We start from the raw sequence: 14,368 nt of genomic DNA, 5'->3' as shown, positions 1-14,368 counted from the left end.
AAACTCTTTAAGTAAGCATATGCGACTTTAAATAGTGTTAGCCAAAAGATTCTGGCTTGCAATACTTTGGCTACAGTACGTGTACCTCCGAAGTGTCCTCCACATGGAGCTGTGTGGCATAATATAAAATCTTATGTACTTTATCTTCTACGACGCATCTCCTAATCATTTGATCTGTACATTTTCTAAACAAGTATGGTTCTTCCTAGAAATAGTATTTCACATCGTGAAGAAACTTTTTCTTTTTTTATATGACTTATCAAAAGGCATCAAATCACAAGATAGATAGTTATCAAAATTATAAAATCAAGGGGAATTATGGATATGATTTACCTTAAGTATGTATTCATCTGGGAATGTGTCCTGAATAGGTATAAGTGGAGAAGTCCCTTCTTACAGCTTAATCTGGACAAGTGGCCTACTACTTGGTTTTCTACTCTCTTTCGATCTTGAATTTCTAAATTGAATTCTTGGAGCAAAAGTACCCATCGGATCAACCATGATTTAGCGTCTTTCTTGGCAAGTAAGTATTTAATTGCCGAGTGATCCATATAGACCGTCACTTTGGTACCTACAAGATAAGATCGAAACTTGTCAAAAGCTAATACAGTAGAAAGCATTCTTTCTCTGTTACCGTATAATTCAATTGAGCTCCTGTTGAAGTCTGACTTGTATAGTAGATGGGATGAAAAAATTTGTTCCGTCACTGGTCCATCATAACTCCTATCGCGAAGTCACTTGCGCCACACATCAATTCAAATGGCAAAACCTAGCCCGGTGTGACAATGATTGGTGCTGAAACTAACTGACTTTTCAAATCATTGAAAGCTTTTAAACACTCCTCATCAAATTTGAACATAGTGTCCTTCTCCAATAATTGCATAAAGGTTTAGCAATTTTGGAGAAATCCTTGATAAATCTCCGATAAAAACCAGTGTGGCCCAAAAAGCTCCTAACACCCTTTACAGATGTTGGAGGTGGGAGTTTCTCAATAACATCTACCTTTGCTTTATCTACCTTGATTCCTTGTCTCATTATTCGATGCCCTAGAATAATACCTTCTTATACCATGAAATGACACTTTTCCTAGTTAAGTAGGAGGTTTGTTTCTTCACATCGCCTTAATACATTGGCTAGACTGGCTAGGCAATCATCATATGTATCTCTGCATATTGAAAAATCATCTGTAAATACTTCCAAATATTTTTCAACCATGTCAGTAAAAGTAGACATCATACATATTTGAAATGTAATAGGTGCATTACATAAACCAAATGGCATGCGTCTAAATGCGAATATACCATACGGGCATGTGACTGTTGTTTTGTGTTGATCTTCTAGTGCTACTGTAATCTGATTATACCCCGAGTATCCATCGAGGAAGCAATAATAGTCTTGTCCCACGAGTCTATCCAATATTTGATCCAAAAACGGTAAAGGAAAGTCGTCTTTCTTAGTCGCCTTGTTCAACTTTCGATAATCGATGCAAATTCTCCATCTCATAACCCTTCTGGTTGGTATTAGCTCGTTATTCTCATTCTCAACAATCGTGATACTTCCTTTCTTTGGCACGCACTGGACCGAACTTACCCACGAACTGTCTGAGATGGGGTAAATTATACCTGCATCTAACCATTTTATGATCTCTTTCTTTACCATGTCCTTTATGATCGAATTCAGCCTCCATTGTCCATCAATCGTCCCCTTCTCGCCATCTTCTAGGATGATCTTGTACATGCATACAGATGGACTAATGCTGTGAACATCGGCTATGGTCCATCCGATAGCCTACTTGAATTGTTTTAATACTAGGATAAGCTTCTCTTCTTACTATTTGGTCAACTCCGCTGAAATAATCACAAGCAAAGTAGAAGCGTTACCTAAATAAACATATTTTAAATGTGAGGGAAGTACCTTCAGTTCTAATTTAGGTGGCTCCTCAATTGACGCTTTTGGCTTGACATAATCTCTACTTTCTAACTCCAAAGATTCAAAGTGGGATTGCAGATTAAATACCCTTTGATTACCTTCTAGCAAAGTTAAGTATTCATCCCCCTCTTCATCACATGGAAGGTCTAATGTCAAAATTTCCTCCAATGGGTCCTCAACATAGTTGAGTTCCTTTTCCATGACTAATTCCTCTAAATTGGATACCGCAAAACAATCATCAACTACGTCAAGAAATCACATAGACTTAAAAACATTAAATGTTACCTGATCATCCTGAACACGCATAGTAAGCTCGCCCTTCTGCACATTAATAAGGGTCCTTCTTGTAACACCCTGAACCCGAGACCGTCACCGGAGTCGAACACGAGGTGTTAACAGACTTTAAACCACTTAAAAAAAATTTCCCAGACACTACCAATCTGCGTACTAGTCTCTCTGAAAATCATATCTTGAGTTCAGAAACTCAGAATCCAGTTCCGTAAATTTTCCCTGAAACTAGACTCATATGCCCATCTACATATTTTTTTATAGAATTTTTTGGTTGGGAAAATTAGTACAGTTTATTAGTAAAATCCTCCCATGTTACAGGGATCGACTACACTGACCTTTGCGCATTACGACTTGGATATCTCCCTGTACAGGGCTTCAATACTGATGTCGTTTGTTTCTATAGAAACTAGACTCAAAGAGGAATCTATACATATATGGCATGACTCCTAATTATCTCTGGTTAATTTATAATTAATTTCAAAAGTCGAAACAGGGAATCCAGAAACCGTTCTGGCCCTGTCCTACGAGAACCTGAATATCTCTTAACATACTGTCCATATTATCGTTTCGTTACTTTCCTATGAAAATAGATTCATCAAGGTTCTTTTACATAATTTATTCACTATTTAATTCCATTCCTACTATTTTTAGTGATTTTCCAAATCTACATCACTGCTGCTGTCAGCATCTGCCTTTAAGGTAGACTTTACCTATTTCATAGTTTCCATGATTCAACTAGCCCTTTTAGCATAAATAGCACAATTTATGATAGTGATTAACCATTCCCATGGCCAATCCTTGTTAAGCATATCCATACCAAATGATTATAACATTATACTCAAACATATATAAGCCATTTTCGCATGGCTATCCAAAATTATACAAGTCCAAAGGGTCCATGACCCACAACAAAAGGGTAGTCCTATACATGCCATTTCGAAGTTCAACCAAAATTGTACCAAAAAAGGGGGGGCTTTGATAGTGTGGGTGACTTCGACTTCAAAATCCCAGTCCGATAGCTGGAGAACCAAAATCTATAAAACAGAGAATCAAGGAGACGGAGTAAGCAATTTATGCTTAGTAAGTTTTGAGCAAGGGATTCCAGCACAACAAAAGTATAGCATTCATGTAGCTAAACGGATAATTTCATATGCACAATTTTTCAATATCATACTTACTTCACATTACCAACCCTTTTATTCATACACAAAGATCAACTTAGCCAAAGGCCGGTAGCTCATTTATCAACTGAGCGAATACTTATTTGTAAGGGCTTAACTAATTCAAAGCACATACGAAACATACCTCAATGTTGGGATGTTTCAAGCGTATTAACTGAAATTTTTACAGCAAGATCATTCATTCCCAAATCACGTACCTTCGGAATTTAACCGGATATAGCTACTCGTTCAAATGCCTTCGGGACATAGCCCGGTTATAGTAACTCGCACAAATGCCTTCGAGACTTAACCCGGATTTAGTAACTCGCACAAATGCCTTCGGGCTTAGCCCGGAATTAGTATCTCGCACAAATGCCTTCGGATCTTAGTCCGGATATGGTCACTTAGCACAAAGCCTTCGGGACTTAGCCCGGACATCATTCAAATAACCATGCACATTTAACAATAAATCATGGCACATTTGTATTTCGTTTTCGTTAGCAAAACTCAAACACAAGACACTTATCATTTTTGCAATTTCGGCTCAATAGCCACACACAAAGAGCATGATTTTGATTTGCTTAAAACATGATCTAATCAAATCATAATTTAAGCTCTTTTACTCAAGAACTTACCTCGGATGTTGTCGAACGATTCCGATGGCTATTCGACCACTTTTTCCTTCCCTTTATCGGATTTAGTTCCCCTTTGCTCTTGAGCTTAATTAAACAAATAAATTGATTTAATCATTTGAGCATCGAAAAGAGGAACACAAGGCACTTAGCCCATATTTATACATTAGACATTAAAGTCACATACATATGAAATCATGAATCAACTCAACATATTAACCCACACTTCTTTTTAGCCGATTGTCTAAGCCAAGATAAAAGCATCAATACGCTTGCCTCTAACCGAATACATGCAACGCCAATCTTCTTCCTATGGCCGAATATGCATGTCTATGTTGAGGCCGATTATATGCTTAATACTTCCTACAAGTATGGTTACTTGTATTGATTATATATCATCTTGTTTCAAGTTCAAAACTCGGCTAATACGCATATATACACTAGTAATCAAATACTATCATTTTGCACTTCACCTTACTACCATTTCACATCTATTTTCTACCATGGCCGAATGCATCAAGACACCATACCATTCAATTTTGGTCATGGGTTACACAAAGAACTTAATGTCTAACTCAAAAATGTCAAAAAGAAAATCCAAGAGTCATCAATCACCATCACATGTATCATTACAAAGCTTTACACTTAGCATGCAAATGACATCAACACAAATCCACCTTAGCCGAAACTTAACTCATCTTCATGCCTCATCACCACAACATCAAACATCAACCAAGAATGATGCATCCATGGCCGAGTGTCATTTCCATCACATAGCAAGATTTAGACCATGGGCTAGGTAGAACTCAAGCTAACAACTAAAACATGCATGCATCTCATGGAACATCATCAAACATACCTTAGCCTAGTTACATGCATGGCTGAACCTCTTCAACCTTTCTTCTTCCTTCCTTCTTAAAATTTTCTTTGGCCAAGGATGAACCAAAGGATGAACACTTTTTTTTTTCTTTCTAGTTTCGGCAAAATGGGGGGGGAAACAACCACACACTTTTTTTTTTGTTTTCATCATATTCCCTTTCATTATTTTATGCCCATGCTCCTTATTTTATCATACTTCCCATGAAACACTAACTCAACATGTTTATGACATGTTCTTGCCCATCACACTTGGTCTACCATGCTTGTCATGGCCGGCCACTACTAATTAGGGGGTGGAATTTGACATGCAAGTCCCCCCTTTTTATTTCATGCACTAATAGATCCTTATGCTTTGACCTATCACATTTCAAAATTTTCTCACATAAGTCCTATTTACTAAAACTCACATGCAATCGACTAAATCAAAGCTTGAAATTTTCACACATTCATAATTACATATTCTAGACAATAAATATCACATTCAAACATTTCGGTGACTCAGTTTAGCGGTCCCGAAACCACTTCCCGACTAGGGTCAATTTTGGGCTGTCACAACTCTCCCCCACTTAAGAAATTTTCGTCCCCGAAAATCTTACCGGTAAATAGGTTTGGGTATCGTTCTTTCATCGAGCTCTCGGTTTCCCAAGTAGCTTCCTCGATCCCGTGTTTGAGCCATAACACCTTAACTAACGGAACCCTTTTTTTTCGCAACTCTTTCACTTCACGAGCTAGGATACGAATCGGTTCTTCTTTATAACTCAAGTCAGATTGAATTTCAACTTCTGAGGGATTAATCACATGTGACGGATCGGATCTATAACGTCGAAGCATCGAAACATGAAAGACATCGTGAATTTTTCAAGTTCAGGGGGCAAAATCAATCTATACGCAACCGGACCAACTCGTTCGGAGATTTCGTACGGCCCAATGAATCTCGGGCTCAACTTGCCCTTACGGCCAAATCTGAGTACCTTTTTCCAAGGCGAAACTTTAAGAAACACTTTATCTCCCACCTGATATTCAATGTCTTTTCGTTTCAAATCCGCATACGATTTTTGACGATCTGTGGCTGCCTTCAGATTTTCACGGATTACCTTTACTTTCTGTTCGGCATCTTTAATCAAATCAACTCCGAAAATTTTACTTTCACCGAGCTCGGTCCAAAACAATGGTGTACGGCATTTACGACCGTACAAAGCCTCGTAAGGTGCCATCTTAATACTTGATTGAAAACTATTGTTGTAAGCGAATTCAATCAAAGGTAAATACCGTTCCCATGAACTACTGAACTCGAGGATGCAACATCTCAGCATATCCTCAAGTATCTGAATTATCCGCTCAGATTGACCATCGGTTTGGGGGTGAAAAGCAGTGCTAAAATGCAGCTTGGTACCCAAAGCTTCTTGCAATTTCCTCCAAAATCGTGAGGTGAATCTCGGATCTCTATCCGACACGATAGAAATAGGTACCCGTGTAATCTCACAATCTGAGAAACGTACAATTCAGCTAGTTTATCCAATGAAAAATCCGTACGCACGGGGATAAAGTGAGCCGACTTAGTCAGCTATCGACAACAACCCAAATCGCATCTTTCTTACTTGCTGACAATGGCAGTCCGGACACAAAGTCCATTGTGACTCGATCCTATTTCCACTCGGGTATCATGATCGGCTGAAGTAATCCTGAAGGCACTTGATGTTCTGCTTTCACTTGTTGACATATTAAACATCTCGAAACAAAGTCGGAGATGTCTCGTTTCATACCATGCCACCAAAACTGACGTTTCAAATCGTTGTACATTTTCGTACTCCCCGGGTGAATTGACATTCGGCTACAATGGGCTTCGTTCAGAATCATCGAAATGAGTTCCGAATTCCTTGGAACACACAAACGACTTCTGAACCTCAAACAATCATCATCATCAATTTGAAACTCCGATTCCTTGTTCGGAACACACTCAGCCCGTTTTGCAACCAATTCATCATCAACTTTCTGGGCTTCACGAATTTGATGAATCAATAATGGTTTGGCTTTTAATTCAGTTACTAACACATTGTCGGGTAGAACAGACAAGTGCACATTCATCACTCGTAAAGCAAACAGTGATTTCCGTCTTAAGGCGTCCGCAACCACATTAGCCTTTCCCGGGTGGTAATCAATGACAAGCTCGTAATCTTTCAACAACTCAAGCCAACGTCTTTGTCGCAGATTTAAGTCTCTTTGAGTCATCAAATATTTGAGACTTTTGTGATCCGAAAATACATGGCACTTTTCACCAAATAAGTAATGTCGCCATATTTTTAAAGCAAATACGATGGCAGCTAGTTCAAGATCATGGGTCGGATAATTTTTCTCATGTGGCTTTAATTGTCTCGACGCATAGGCCACCACTCGACCTTCTTGCATCAATACGCAACCCAACCCAAGTAGGGATACGTCACTATAAATGACAAACTCTTTGCCTGATTCGGGTTGCACTAAAATTGGAGCTTCAGTCAAATAAGTTTTCAGTTGATCGAAACTTTTCTGACATTTCTCCGTCCATTCGAACTTAACATCCTTTTGAAGTAGCTTCGTCATTGGTGTGGCTATCATCGAGAAACCTTTGACAAATCGTCGGTAATAACCGGCGAGTCCCAAAAAGCTCCGAACCTCAGTAATATTTCTCGGAGGTTTCCAGTTAAGTATGGCTGAAATTTTGTTCGGGTCAACTCGAATACCCGATGCGGATACCACATGACCCAAGAAGCTAACCTCTCTTAACCAGAACTCACACTTACTGAACTTAGCATATAACTGCTTATCCCGCAAATTTTGCAACACTAGTCTCAGGTGCTCAGCATGTTCGGTCTCATCTCTTGAATAGACCAAGATGTCATCAATGAACACAACTACGAACCGATCCAAATATGGTCTGAAGATCCGATTCATCAAATCCATAAATACCGCAGGGGCATTAGTGAGCCCAAACGGCATCACTAAGAATTCGTAGTGACCATATCTCATTCTGAAGGCAGTTTTGGGTATGTCCGAATCTCGAATTCGCAACTGATAATAGCCCGATCTCAAATCTATTTTTGAGAACACTGAGGCTCCCTTCAGTTGGTCGAACAAATCATCGATACGCGGTAACGGATATTTGTTCTTTATTGTCACTTTATTCAGCTGACGATAGTCAATGCACAACCTCATGGTTCCATCCTTCTTTTTCACGAACAATACTGGTGCACCCCAAGGTGAGAAACTTGGTCGAGCGAAACCTCTATCCGTCAATTCTTGCAACTGAGCTTTCAACTCTTTTAACTCGGTTGGTGCCATACGATACGGAGCTATCGAAATCGGCGTAGTCCCAGGTACAAGCTCAATACCAAACTCTATCTCCCGAACAGGTGGTAAACCCGGTAATTCTTCAGGAAAAACATCCGGGTATTCACAAACCACCGGCACAGATTCAGGTTTCTTTTCTAATTCTTTGTCATCAAGTACATACGCAAGGTATGCTTCGCACCCTTTTCTTACATATTTCTGGGCCAACATTGAGGATATTACAGCTGGCAACCCCTTTAAGTCCGTAGACTCAACTCGGATCATCTCGTTATTTGCGCACCTCAAATCAATAGTCTTGCCTTTGCAATTCACAACCGCATCATACGCGGTCAACCAATCCAAACCAAGAATAACATCAAATTCATCAAACGGCAAAAGCATCAAGTCCGCCGGAAAACAGGAACCTCGAATTACTAGGGGACATTTCTTGCACACTTTGTCGACCAGCACGTAACGACCCAAGGGATTCGACACCCGAATTACGAACTCAGTAGACTCAATAGGTAAAGTCTTACTGGATGCTAAGGTTTCACATATGTAAGAATGAGTAGAACCGGGGTCAATCAAAGCAATTACATTAGTATCAAAGAGAGTAAAAGTACCGGTAATAATATCAGGCGAAGAAGCATCCTCGTGGGCACGTATAGTATAAGCTCTAGCAGGCACACGAGCCTCGGATCTGGTCGTAGCATCTCTAGATCCTCTCTGACCACCACTAGCATTGCCCGTATTTCCAGATGGTCTACCTCGAGCAGTGGTAGCACCCGGTTTCCCACTCTGATTTACATTCTGTTCAGACAACCTCGGGCAATCTTTAATGAAGTGGTCAACTGATCCGCACTTGTAACAGGAGCGGTCAGGGAATCTACAACTCCCCGAATGCCATTTACCGCAATATCGACATTTCGTTCTGTCTCGACGTTCATTCCCAACACTGGCGACCGAAGTGCCTCGTGTACCCACAGGGAGTCGATCACGATCTCGTCTAAAAAGGCCCGAAGTGCCTCTAGACCGGCCCACATCATCTCGAAATTTCTTTGATGCTTGTTGAAGAGACTTTCCCGAGGATCTTTTACGAAACTCTCCAGTTCCCACATCAACTTTTTGTTTTTCTTTTCTAAGCTCTTCGGCTTTACAAGCTCGCTCGACAAGTACTACGAACTCTCGTATTTCAAGAATGCCCACGAACAATTTTATATCTTCATTCAGCCCATCCTCGAAGCGTTTACACATGATAGCCTCAGACGAAACACATTCCCGAGCGTACCTACTAAGTCTAACAAATTTTCGCTCGTAATCAGTAACTGACATAGAACCTTGCTTAAGCTCAAGAAATTCCTTCCATTTTTGATCAACAAATCTCTGACTGATATACTTTTTCCGAAACTCAGTTTGGAAAAACTCCCAAGTTACTTGCTCTCGGGGCACAACAGAAGTCAAAGTACTCCACCAATAGTAGGCAGAATCGCGTAGCAAGGAGATAGTACACTTTAGGCATTCATCGGGTGTACAAGATAGCTCATCGAGTACCCGGATAGTGTTGTCCAACCAAAATTCAGCTTGCTCGGCATCGTCACTATCCGTAGCTTTAAATTCAGTAGCCCCATGTTTTCGGATTCTGTCAACTGGGGGCTTATTTGACCTTATTTGGTCAGTTACCGGAGGTATTGTAGGTGCGGGGGTGGTATTTGTCGGGAATGGAGGTTGTGGAACAGCCGTATTAGTTCGAATGTATTGGTTGAACCAATCATTCATCACGCTATAGAAAGCTTTTCTAGCTTCATCATTCGGGTTACTAGCATTAGGTTGAGAGTCCACCGACGCTGTCCCTTGTGCGGGAGCAGGCGCTACACTCTCAAGATCATCAGCTACCGCTCGGTCGGGATCGGGATCCATTCCTATAAATAAACACATTTACAATTGTCAGAAATCACCCCACTATCAAATAATCACATAAAATGGCATGTATAGCTAGACCCAACGCATTACGGTAGTCCTAGAATCGACTAAACCGTGGCTCTGATACCAATCAAATGTAACACCCCGAACCCGAGACCGTCACCGGAGTCGAACACAAGGTGTTAACAGACTTTAAACCACTTAAAAAAATTTCCCAGACACTACCAATCTGCGTACTAGTCTCTTTAAAAATCATATCTTGAGTTCAGAAACTCGGAATCCAGTTCCGTCAATTTTCCCTGAAACTAGACTCATATGCCCATCTACATATTTTCTTATAGAATTTTTTGGTTGGGACAATTAGTACAGTTTATTAGTCAAAGTCTCCCATGTTACAGGGATCGACTACACTGACCTTTGCGCATTACGACTTGGATATCTCCCTGTACAGGGCTTCAATACTGATGTCGTTTGTTTCTATAGAAACTAAACTCAAAGAGGAATCTATAAATATATGGCATGACTCCTAATTATCTCTGGTTAATTTATAATTAATTTCAAAAGTCGAAACAGGGAATCCAGAAACCGTTCTGGCCCTGTCTTACGAGAACCTGAATATCTCTTAACATACTGTCCATATGATTGTTTCGTTACTTTCCTATGAAAATAGATTCATCAAGGTTCGTTTACATAATTTATTCACTATTTAATTCCGTTCCTACTATTTTTAGTGATTTTCCAAATCTACATCACTGCTGCTGTCAGCATCTACCTTTAAGGTAGACTTTACCTATTTCATAGTTTCCATGATTCAACTAGCCCTTTTAGCATAAATAGCACAATTTATGATAGTGATTAACCATTCCCATGGCCAATCCTTGTTAAGCATATCCATACCAAATGATTATAACATTATACTCAAACATATATAAGCCATTTTCGCATGGCTATCCAAAATTATACAAGTCCAAAGGGTCCATGACCCACAACAAAAGGGTAATCCTATACATGCCATTTCGAAGTTCAACCAAAATTGTACCAAAAAAGGGGGGGCTTTGATAGTGTGGGCGACTTCGACTTCAAAATCCCGAGTCCGATAGCTGGAGAACCAAAATCTATAAAACAGAGAATCAAGGAGACGGAGTAAGCAATTTATGCTTAGTAAGTTTTGAGCAAGGGATTCCAGCACAACAAAAGTATAGCATTCATGTAGCTAAATGGATAATTTCATATGTACAATTTTTCAATACCATACTTACTTCACATTACCAACCCTTTTATTCATACACAAAGATCAACTTAGCCAAAGGCCGGTAGCTCATTTATCAACTGAGCGAATACTTATTTGTAAGGGCTCAACTAATTCAAAGCACATACGAAACATACCTCAATGTTGGGATGTTTCAAGCGTATTAACTGAAATTTTTACAGCAAGATCATTCATTCCCAAATCACGTACCTTCGGAATTTAACCGGATATAGCTACTCGTTCAAATGCCTTCGGGACATAGCCCGGTTATAGTAACTCGCACAAATGCCTTCGAGACTTAACCCGGATTTAGTAACTCGCACAAATGCCTTCGGGCTTAGCCCGGAATTAGTATCTCGCACAAATGCCTTCGGATCTTAGTCCGGATATGGTCACTTAGCACAAAGCCTTCGGGACTTAGCCCGGACATCATTCAAATAACCATGCACATTTAACAATAAATCATGGCACATTTGTATTTCGTTTTCGTTAGCAAAACTCAAACACAAGACACTTATCATTTTTGCAATTTCGGCTCAATAGCCACACACAAAGAGCATGATTTTGATTTGCTTAAAACATGATCTAATCAAATCATAATTTAAGCTCTTTTACTCAAGAACTTACCTCGGATGTTGTCGAACGATTCCGATGGCTATTCGACCACTTTTTCCTTCCCTTTATCGGATTTAGTTCCCCTTTGCTCTTGAGCTTAATTAAACAAATAAATTGATTTAATCATTTGAGCATCGAAAAGAGGAACACAAGGCACTTAGCCAATATTTATACATTAGACATTAAAGTCACATACATATGAAATCATGAATCAACTCAACATATTAACCCACACTTCTTTTTAGCTGATTGTCTAAGCCAAGATAAAAGCATCAATACGCTTGCCTCTAACCGAATACATGCAACGCCAATCTTCTTCCTATGGCCGAATATGCATGTCTATGTTGAGGCCGATTATATGCTTAATACTTCCTACAAGTATGGTTACTTGTATTGATTATATATCATCTTGTTTCAAGTTCAAAACTCGGCTAATACGCATATATACACTAGTAATCAAATACTATCATTTTGCACTTCACCTTACTACCATTTCACATCTATTTTCTACCATGGCCGAATGCATCAAGACACCATACCATTCAATTTTGGTCATGGGTTACACAAAGAACTTAATGTCTAACTCAAAAATGTCAAAAAGAAAATCCAAGAGTCATCAATCACCATCACATGTATCATTACAAAGCTTTACACTTAGCATGCAAATGACATCAACACAAATCCACCTTAGCCGAAACTTAACTCATCTTCATGCCTCATCACCACAACATCAAACATCAACCAAGAATGATGCATCCATGGCCGTGTGTCATTTCCATCACATAGCAAGATTTAGACCATGGGCTAGGTAGAACTCAAGCTAACAACTAAAACATGCATGCATCTCATGGAACATCATCAAACATACCTTAGCCTAGTTACATGCATGGCCGAACCTCTTCAACCTTTCTTCTTCCTTCCTCCTTAAAATTTTCTTTGGCCAAGGATGAACCAAAGGATGAACACTTTTTTTTTTCTTTCTAGTTTCGGCAAAATGGGGGGGGAAACAACCACACACTTTTTTTTTTTGTTTTCATCATATTCCCTTTCATTATTTTATGCCCATGCTCCTTATTTTATCATACTTCCCATGAAACACTAACTCAACATGTTTATGACATGTTCTTGCCCATCACACTTGGTCTACCATGCTTGTCATGGCCGGCCACTACTAATTAGGGGGTGGAATTTGACATGCAAGTCCCCCCTTTTTATTTCATGCACTAATAGATCCTTATGCTTTGACCTATCACATTTCAAAATTTTCTCACATAAGTCCTATTTACTAAAACTCACATGCAATCGACTAAATCGAAGCTTGAAATTTTCACACATTCATAATTACATATTCTAGACAATAAATATCACATTCAAACATTTCGGTGACTCGGTTTAGCGGTCCCGAAACCACTTCTCGACTAGGGTCAATTTTGGGCTGTCACACTTCTAGTTGCTAGGAAAGGCCTTCCTAGGATGATTGACACCTCTTTATCTGCTTCAAAGTCTAGAATAACTAATTCAGTAGGAAAATTAAATTTGTCTACACATACCAATACATCCTTAATTTTTCCTTCTAGATGTGCTAAGTATCGATCTGTTAATTGAAGTGTAACCGTAGTAGGTCAAACTTCACCTATCTCCAACTTTCTAAATATGGACCTGGGGATCAAGCTAATGCTCGCACCTAAATCGCATAATGTTTTACCATAATATGTTGCTCCAATGTTGCAAGGTATGGTAAAAACATTCAGGATCCTTCAACTTTAGGGGTAGTTTGTCTTGAAGATATGCACTGCATTCTTTTGTCAGAGCTACCGTCTCAAATTCTCCAAGTCTTTGTTTCTTAGACAAGATATCCTTCATAAATTTGACATAATTCAACATTTGTTCAAGTGCTTCTACCAACGAAATGCTAATATGAAGTTGCTTGAGTACGTCTAGAAATTTTTTGAACTAGACTTCCTACTTCTACTTGTGAAGTCTTTGAGGGTAGGGTGGGGAAGGATTCTTTACTGGAACTGGATGATTCATTTTCTATGGCAATTCTGCATCCAATGAAGTTATTAGTTTATCAGAATTGACAGGTTTGGAAATTATCGCATTGGGTTTTATAGATTCTGGTTCTAGTGAAGCTAGAATTTCAACACTTGGTTGAACTTCCACTAAATCTTAAGCATCAACTGGCTCCTCTTCAACTTCGACAGTGTTGGGCTCTAAGTATTTCCACTCCTTTATGTCAATGAATTACAATGCTCTTTCCCTAGATTTCTTGGGTTATCTGTGTCACTAGGAAGAGCACCTTGTGGTCAGTTCCTAAGTTCAGTTGCAAGCTGGCCTATTTAGTTTTCCAGGTTTTTTATTGTGGCTATTTGGCTTTGGATTAAGGC

Source organism: Gossypium hirsutum, chromosome D04 (assembly GCF_007990345.1).
Source record: "Gossypium hirsutum isolate 1008001.06 chromosome D04, Gossypium_hirsutum_v2.1, whole genome shotgun sequence".
In the NCBI taxonomy this organism is placed as follows: Eukaryota; Viridiplantae; Streptophyta; class Magnoliopsida; order Malvales; family Malvaceae; genus Gossypium; species Gossypium hirsutum.
The sequence above is the reverse complement of the archived record's forward strand: the minus strand, read 5'-3'. Positions refer to the sequence as shown.